Here is a 7,266-nt window from a genome sequence, read left to right on the forward strand (position 1 = left end):
TGACATGGGACTCTAACACAAAACATTGAATTATCTGTGGTTTAATAGCGAAGAGCACCATTGCTCTCTCCCAAAAGTTAGGTTGGTGCGAAAAACCTGTAAATTCAAATAAGTAAAACAGTGCGATGGTCTGCACTCGAAAAGATGTCACATAAAGCTTACGTCATTTTTAGATTTAAAAAATATATATTTTAACTGCATCAGGGATGGCGTACACAGATGTCTCGGCTTTGCAGCCTTCTTCAGGGTGGTTTAGCATCACTCAGACGACGCCATCTTAATCCACATGGGGAGGCTAATAAAACTATTCATTTAAGTAACAGCAGTGTATCTCACTAAGGTACTGAGTTATGTGTGACTGCAGTTTATTAACACAGTACTCCTCTAGTGCATTGAAACAGCTTATAGGCCTTAACTATACTTTTATTGCTCTGTGTTATCGTCCTATCAAGTCTCCATTCATGTATAATCCTTTCTGTCCTTAGATTACTCTATTTTCACTGCATCAGGGCTAAAGAGCAAGGACCCGCATGATCAACAGCCAGTAAAATGCAAAGGTAAAACATGAAGCAGGATAGAGAGGGACAGACTTTTCACAAAATATTTGATGGCACAGTGAGGTACAGGTAAAAAGGATGAAAGATATAGAGAGAGGGAGACAAAAATCTAAAAGAGAGAGACACAGAAAGAGGCAGACAGACAGAGCAAGACATATAGACAGAGAGAGCCAGAGAGAGAGAGAGAGAAAGAGACCACACAAGCACACTATAGGTTCTGGTACTCAATTGGAATAGAACTGTTTGATGTTTACTCAAGTCCTTTTTAGGAAACATGGCTGATGTTTGTTCTGGATCATTTTCTTTCTTTCTATATATATATATATATATCTCTCTCTCTCTCTCTCTCTTACACGCACACGCATTTACTCTGTTTTCCTATCTCTATCAATCTCTCTCTCTCTCTCTCTATTTGCAGCTGGGAAAAATCGTTTGGCTAAGGTCCTGAAATCCCTTATATGCAAAAAAACAACGAAGGCAGAATGCATAGGTAAGAGAGGAGAATGTTAAAACTGATAAGTGAAGTTTATTTGACACAGTACATGATTCTAACAGTGATACTTGTTTTGTCTTTTTTCAGTTCCTGACGTTTTCCTTGCTAAGAAGTGACCTCTGCAATTTGACAAATATTTTCTGAAATTCATTTTCATTCTTTCCCTTGTTTTCTATATACATTCTTAAATTCTTCAAGCATTATAAAATAATAAAATAATTTTAGCATCAATGGTTTGTGTGTGCACATTGTTTTTAAGGGTCAGGTCAAGACCAATTCTGTGTTGTGTGTTTTGCTAGAGAGAAACAGTATGGATATTAGCCCAGATTCCTAACCTCTAGGGTTTGCAAAGTCTTAAAAAAACAATCACCAGCCTTAGATGCTCCACAACTTTTTTTGTCACATTAGACTTGAAAGATATGCTAACAGAATTGAGCGTGCCAGAGAAAATGGTCTCTAATGTACCCACAGTTTTGTACTCAAAGCATTCGTTCTCTCTTTAGATTGTCACAGATGGTTGTGGCCATAGAGCTCGCCCGTTTGTAGTCCTAAAAACTGGAAATGAAACCTTGTGGTACAGATAGGGGTCTACCTGTGCCTGAGCACCTTAGTATAAATATCATCTGTCCTGCCCCAGCAGCATACCATTTGATTAACACTTGATAACGCTTGATTTACATCATCATCAATTCTCGGTCTGGTTGGACTACACGCAGCAGAGAGAGGAGCGGATGCATCTCCGGCCCTCCGACCCATGTCCACTCCTTCTTCAGTCGGGAGTTGCACATGTGTGTCAGGGCAGCAGCAACACAGCTAGTCTACACTCTAGCAAACCATCCTATACTAACATATCTCATAGTGAGAGAACCACATATCAGACTCATCCTTTCATCTCATAGTGAGAGAACCACATCAGACTCATCCTTTCATCTCATAGTGAGAGAACCACATCAGACTCATCCTTTCATCTCATAGTGAGAGAACCACATCAGACTCATCCTTTCATCTCATAGTGCGAGAACCACATCAGACTCATTCTTTCATCCCATAGTGAGAGAACCACATCAGATTCATCCTTTCATCAAGCATTTCTCAGCCTTGACGTACAGGTCATGCTCCAACAGTCACCCAAGTACCGTGCGCACCAGAGACACATGCGCGGCGCGTGTAGCGGAATAGACCAGAATGTCATCGATATAATCCACCACACCCGCCCGTGCAGTTCCCTGAGAATCTCATCTACAAAAGATTGGAAGACTGCTGGAGCATTCTTCAAGCCGTACGGCATGACAAGGTACTCATAATGGCCGGATGTGGTACTAAACGCTGTCTTCCACTCATCTCCCTCCCAGATACGCACCACGTTATACGCGCTCCTGAGATCCAGTTTTGTGAAAAAGCATGTCCCGTGAAATGACTCAATCGCCGTGGCAATGAGAGGTAGCGTTTAACTGTACCCCACCGTGATGGAATTTAAACCTCTATAGTTAATGCACGGACGCAAACCTCCCTCCTCCTTCACAGAAAAGAAACTGGAGGACTGATGTGGCAGGCCCGAATGTACCCCTGCCCCAGAGATTCAGAGACATATGTTTCCATAGCCACCGTCTCCTCCTGTGACAGGGGATACATGTGACTCCTGGAAAGTGCAGCGTCTACCAGGAGATTTATTGCACAATCCCCTCGTCGATGAGGTGGTAATTGGGTCGCCGCCTTTTTACAGAAGGCGATAGCGAAATTGGCATATTCTGAGGGAATGCGCACGGTGGAGATTTGCTCTGGACTTCCCACCGTCGTTGCACCGATGGGAAACCCCTACACACCTGCCTGAGCACTCCTCTGACTACCCCTTTAGAGCGCTCTGTTGCAAGGAAATCTTGGGGTTGTAACGGGCCAACCAGGGGATCCCCAGCACCACCGGAAACGCAGGAGAATCAACGAGGAAGAGACTAATTCTCTCCTCATGACCCTCCTGCGTAACCATGCCCAGTGGAGCCGTGGCCTCCCTGAATAGCCCTGACCCTAATGGTCAGCTATCTAAGGCGTGCACTGGGAAGGATTTGTCAATATGAACAAAGGGGACCCCTAAACTATGTAAAAAACTGCGGACATTAAAATTCCCTGCTGCGCCTGAATCTACTAGCGCCTTATGCCGGGAATGAGGGGAAAATTCAGGAAAAGAAATTAACACATACATGTGACCAACAGGGGGCTCTGGGTGAGCGTGGTGCCGACTCACCCGGGGTGTCCGAGCAGTGCTCGGCCTGACATCTCGACTCCCCGAAGGACCCCTCCAGCACCGGTCAGCAGTGTTCCCTCTACGACCATAGCTGGTACAGGAAAGGGCTCATCCTCGGGTCGCCCTCGCTGCAGCAACTCCTAGCTCCATGGGCATTGGAGTGGAGGGGCTGGGGGATGAAACTGACAGGACCCGATCCGGACGTCCGCGGGTCGCCAGCAAGTTGTCCAACCGAATAGACATGTTTATCAGCTGGTCCAAGCAGAGGGTGGTGTCTCTACAGGCTAGCTCCCTACGGACGTCCTCGCGCAAACTGCACCTGTAGTGATCGATCAGGGCCATGTTGTTCCATCCCGCGCCAGCGGTCAAGGTCTGGAACTCTAGGGCAAAGTCCTGTGCTCTCCTCTTCTCCTGCCTTAGATGGAACAGCCGTTCACCCGCCTCTCGGTCCTCAGGTGGGTGGTCGAACACGGCCCGAAAGCGGCGGGTGAACTCTGGGTAGTTGACCCTCGCTGAGTCTGGATCGTTCCATACCACGTTGGCCCACTCCAGGGCTTTGCCTGAGAGGCAGGAGACAAGGGCGTTCACGCTCTCACCTCCCGAAGGAGCCGGGTGAACGGTTGCCAGGTATAACTCCATCTGGAGTAAGAACCCCTGCCACCCGGCCGCCGTCCCATCGTACTCCCTCGGGAGTGAGAGTCGAATACCACTGGGACCAGGCAATGAAGGAGAGGGTTGTGGTACTGGTTGGAGTGTGGCTGGTGGAGGTGTAGGAAGGCCACCTCTCTCCTATCTTTCCATCGTCGCCATCACCTGATCCATTGCGGTACCCAGCCGTTGTAACACTGCCATGTGGTGTTGAATGCGCTCCTCCATAGATGTTGGGAGTTCAGCTCCTGCTGACTCCATCGATCTGGTGCGGGATTCTGTGACCATGTTGCGTTAGGAGGTAGGAGTCAGGAGCAGGAGAGATGTCTGAGATGCGTACTTTTAATAGGCAAGTCCACCAAATACAGGTATGGCACAATCCAAAAGTTAAACGCCCTCGACAAGAGACACCCGTTACTCACACGGAGGAACAAACAAAGCTCCTAAATAACACACTCTTATTCAATGCGTGAAACAAAAAAGAGGTCCCAACCTCACCGAGCTACATCACAAAATAAAACCATCCCGCACAAACCTAGGCAGGCAACAGGGTAAATATCTACACACAGAAATGAAGGCAAATGAAACCAGGTGTGAAATAACCAAAGACAAAACAAACACAAAAGGAAAAAAGGATCGGTGATGGATAGTAGGCCGGAGACGCCGACCGCCGGCCGAACAGGGAGAGGAACTACCTACGGTGGAAGTCGTGACAGCTGCGCCACTCGGGAGCCCTTGTTGTTGGCATTTCCTGCTTAAGTTTGCCCACTTTGCCAATGAAATAATAATTGAAATGATTGGCAACATCAAATGGTTTTGTGATGAATAAGCCATCTGATTCAATGAAAGATGGAGTTGAATTTGTCTTTCTGCCCATAATTTAATTTAAAGTACTCTAAAGTTTTTTCCCTACATTATTTATATTATTGAACTTAGCTTCATAATACGGTTTCTGATTCTTTTTGTTGAGTTTAGTCTCATAATTTCTACATTTGCAGGAAGTCAGCCAATCAGATGTGCAGCCAGACTTATTAGCCACTCCTTTTGCCCCATCTCTTTCAACCATACAGTTTTTAAATTCCTCATCAATCCATGGAGCCTTAACAGTTCTAAAAGTCAGTTTCTTAACAGGTGCATGTTTATCAATAATTGGAAGAAGCAATGTCATAAATTCATCAAGTGCAGCATCTGTATGCCCCTTACTGTTCACATCAAACTAACAAATATTTTGAACATTATCCACATAAGAATCACAGCAAAAGATTTTGTATGATCTCTTATACACTATTTTAGGCCCAGAATGTGGAACGTTCTCTTTCCTGGATATAGCCACTATATTGTGATCACTGCATCTAAACGTCTATGGATACCGCTATAGAACAAATATAGAACAAAGAGTGCTGTGTACAGTTGAAGTCGGAAGTTTACATACACCTTAGCCAAATACATTTAAACTCCGTTTTCACAATTCCTGACATTTAATCTGAGTAAAAATTCCCTGTTTTGGCCCATTCCTCCTGACAGAGCTGGTGTAACTGACTCAGGTTTGTTGGCCTCCTTGCTCACACACGCTTTTTCAGTTCTGCCCACAAATTTTCTAGGGGATTGAGGTCAGGGCTTTGTGATGGCCACTCCAATATCTTGACGTTGTTGTTCTTAAGCCATTTTGCCACAACTTTGGAAGTATGCTTGGGGTCATTGTCCATTTGGAAGACCCTTTTGCAACCAAACTTTATCTTCCTGACTGATGTCTTGAGATGTTGCTTCAGTATATCCACATAATATTCCTTTCCTCATGATGCCATCTATTTTGTGAGGTCAACCAGTCCCTCCTGCAGCAAAGCACCCCCACAACATGATGCTGCCACCCCCGTGCCTAACGGTTGGGATGGTGCTCTTCGGCTTGCAAGCTTCCCCCTTTTTTCTCCAAACATAACGATGGTAGGTATGGCCAAACAGTTATATTTTTGTTTCATCAGACCAGAGAACATGTCTCCAAAAAGTACGATCTTTGTCCCATGTGCAGTTGCAAACTGTATCTAGCGTTTTTATGGCGGTTTTGGAGCAGTGGCTTCTTCCTTGCTGAGCGACCTTTCAGGTTATGTTGATATAGGACTTGTTTTACTGTGGATATAGATACTTTTGGACCTGTTTCCTCCAGCATATTCACAAGGTCCTTTAATGTTGTTCTGGAATTGATTTGCACTTTTCGCACCAAAGTACGTTCATCTCTAGGAGACAGAACGCGTCTCCTTCCTGAGCGGTATGACGGCTGCGTGGTCCCATGGTGTTTATACTTATACTTGTGTTTATACTTACTATTGTTTGTACAGATGAACGTGGGTACCTTCAGGCATTTTGAAATTGCTCCCAAGGATGAACCAGACTTGTGGAGGTCTACATTTGTTTTTCTGAGGTCTTGGCTGATTTCTTTTTGATTTTCCATGATGTCAAGCAAAGAGGCACTGAGTAAGGTAGGACTTGAAATACATCCACAGGTACATCTCCAATTGACTCAAATTATGTCAATTAGCCTATCAGAAGCTTCTAAGCCATGACATAATTTTCTGGATTTTTCCAAGCTGTTTAAAGGCACAGTCAACTTAGTGGATGTAAACTTCTGACCCACTGGAATTGTGATACAGTGAAATATAAGTGAACTAAACAATTGTTGGTAAAATGACTTGTGTCATGCACAAAGTAGATGCCCTAACTGACTTGCCAAAAGTATAGTTTGTTAACAAGAAATTTGTGGGGTGGTTGAAAAATGAGTTTTAATGACTCCACCCTAAGTGTATGTAAACTTCCGACTTCAACTGTACGTGGTGTTGAGGGGCAATGGGGTGTTTGTGCTGGAGAATGCAACTTCATTACACTTGTATTGAGAAAGCTTACTAGACAGAGTTGATCTGTGTCATGCAGTGTTGGGCTTCATTAGGCCTCCTCTGCCATGCTGTGGCTGCGTTTACACTACACTTCCCACAGTGCTGCATTTCCACCACACATACCAACATCCGTAGGGGTGACAGCTAGGGCCCCACAGCTCCTAGTGGAGTAATGCACAATTGTGTTCTACATCACCCACTTCGTATGATATGTTATATCCTTTTTTGGGTTTGTCAACAAAATGGGTCACAGGCCAGCGTTTGGTGCCATTGAAGGTCCTTTCAGATAACAAAAGGGAACACACTGGATTTGTGTGGCAAGTCTGTATTGATAATTGAGTTGTGAGCCTTGGAGACAGGCTGTTACTGTAGCTTTCAACAACTTGGTTAAGCCCTGAATCGAGGTCATTCCTCCCACTAAGTTTATATACTTGCTTTTTCAAA

At 44.9% G+C, this 7,266-nt stretch overlaps 1 long non-coding RNA gene across 1 annotated transcript; it reads left to right on the forward strand.

Annotated features, from left to right (window-relative positions):
- Positions 1–961: 961 nt before the first annotated feature.
- LOC129849665 (uncharacterized) lies at positions 962–1,281 on the forward strand. Its single transcript, XR_008758678.1, has 2 exons — positions 962–1,047; positions 1,138–1,281. It is a non-coding gene; the product is annotated as an uncharacterized LOC129849665 (long non-coding RNA).
- Positions 1,282–7,266: the final 5,985 nt, after the last annotated feature.

Source organism: Salvelinus fontinalis, unplaced genomic scaffold (genome assembly GCF_029448725.1).
Source record: "Salvelinus fontinalis isolate EN_2023a unplaced genomic scaffold, ASM2944872v1 scaffold_1615, whole genome shotgun sequence".
Lineage (NCBI taxonomy): Eukaryota > Metazoa > Chordata > Actinopteri > Salmoniformes > Salmonidae > Salvelinus > Salvelinus fontinalis.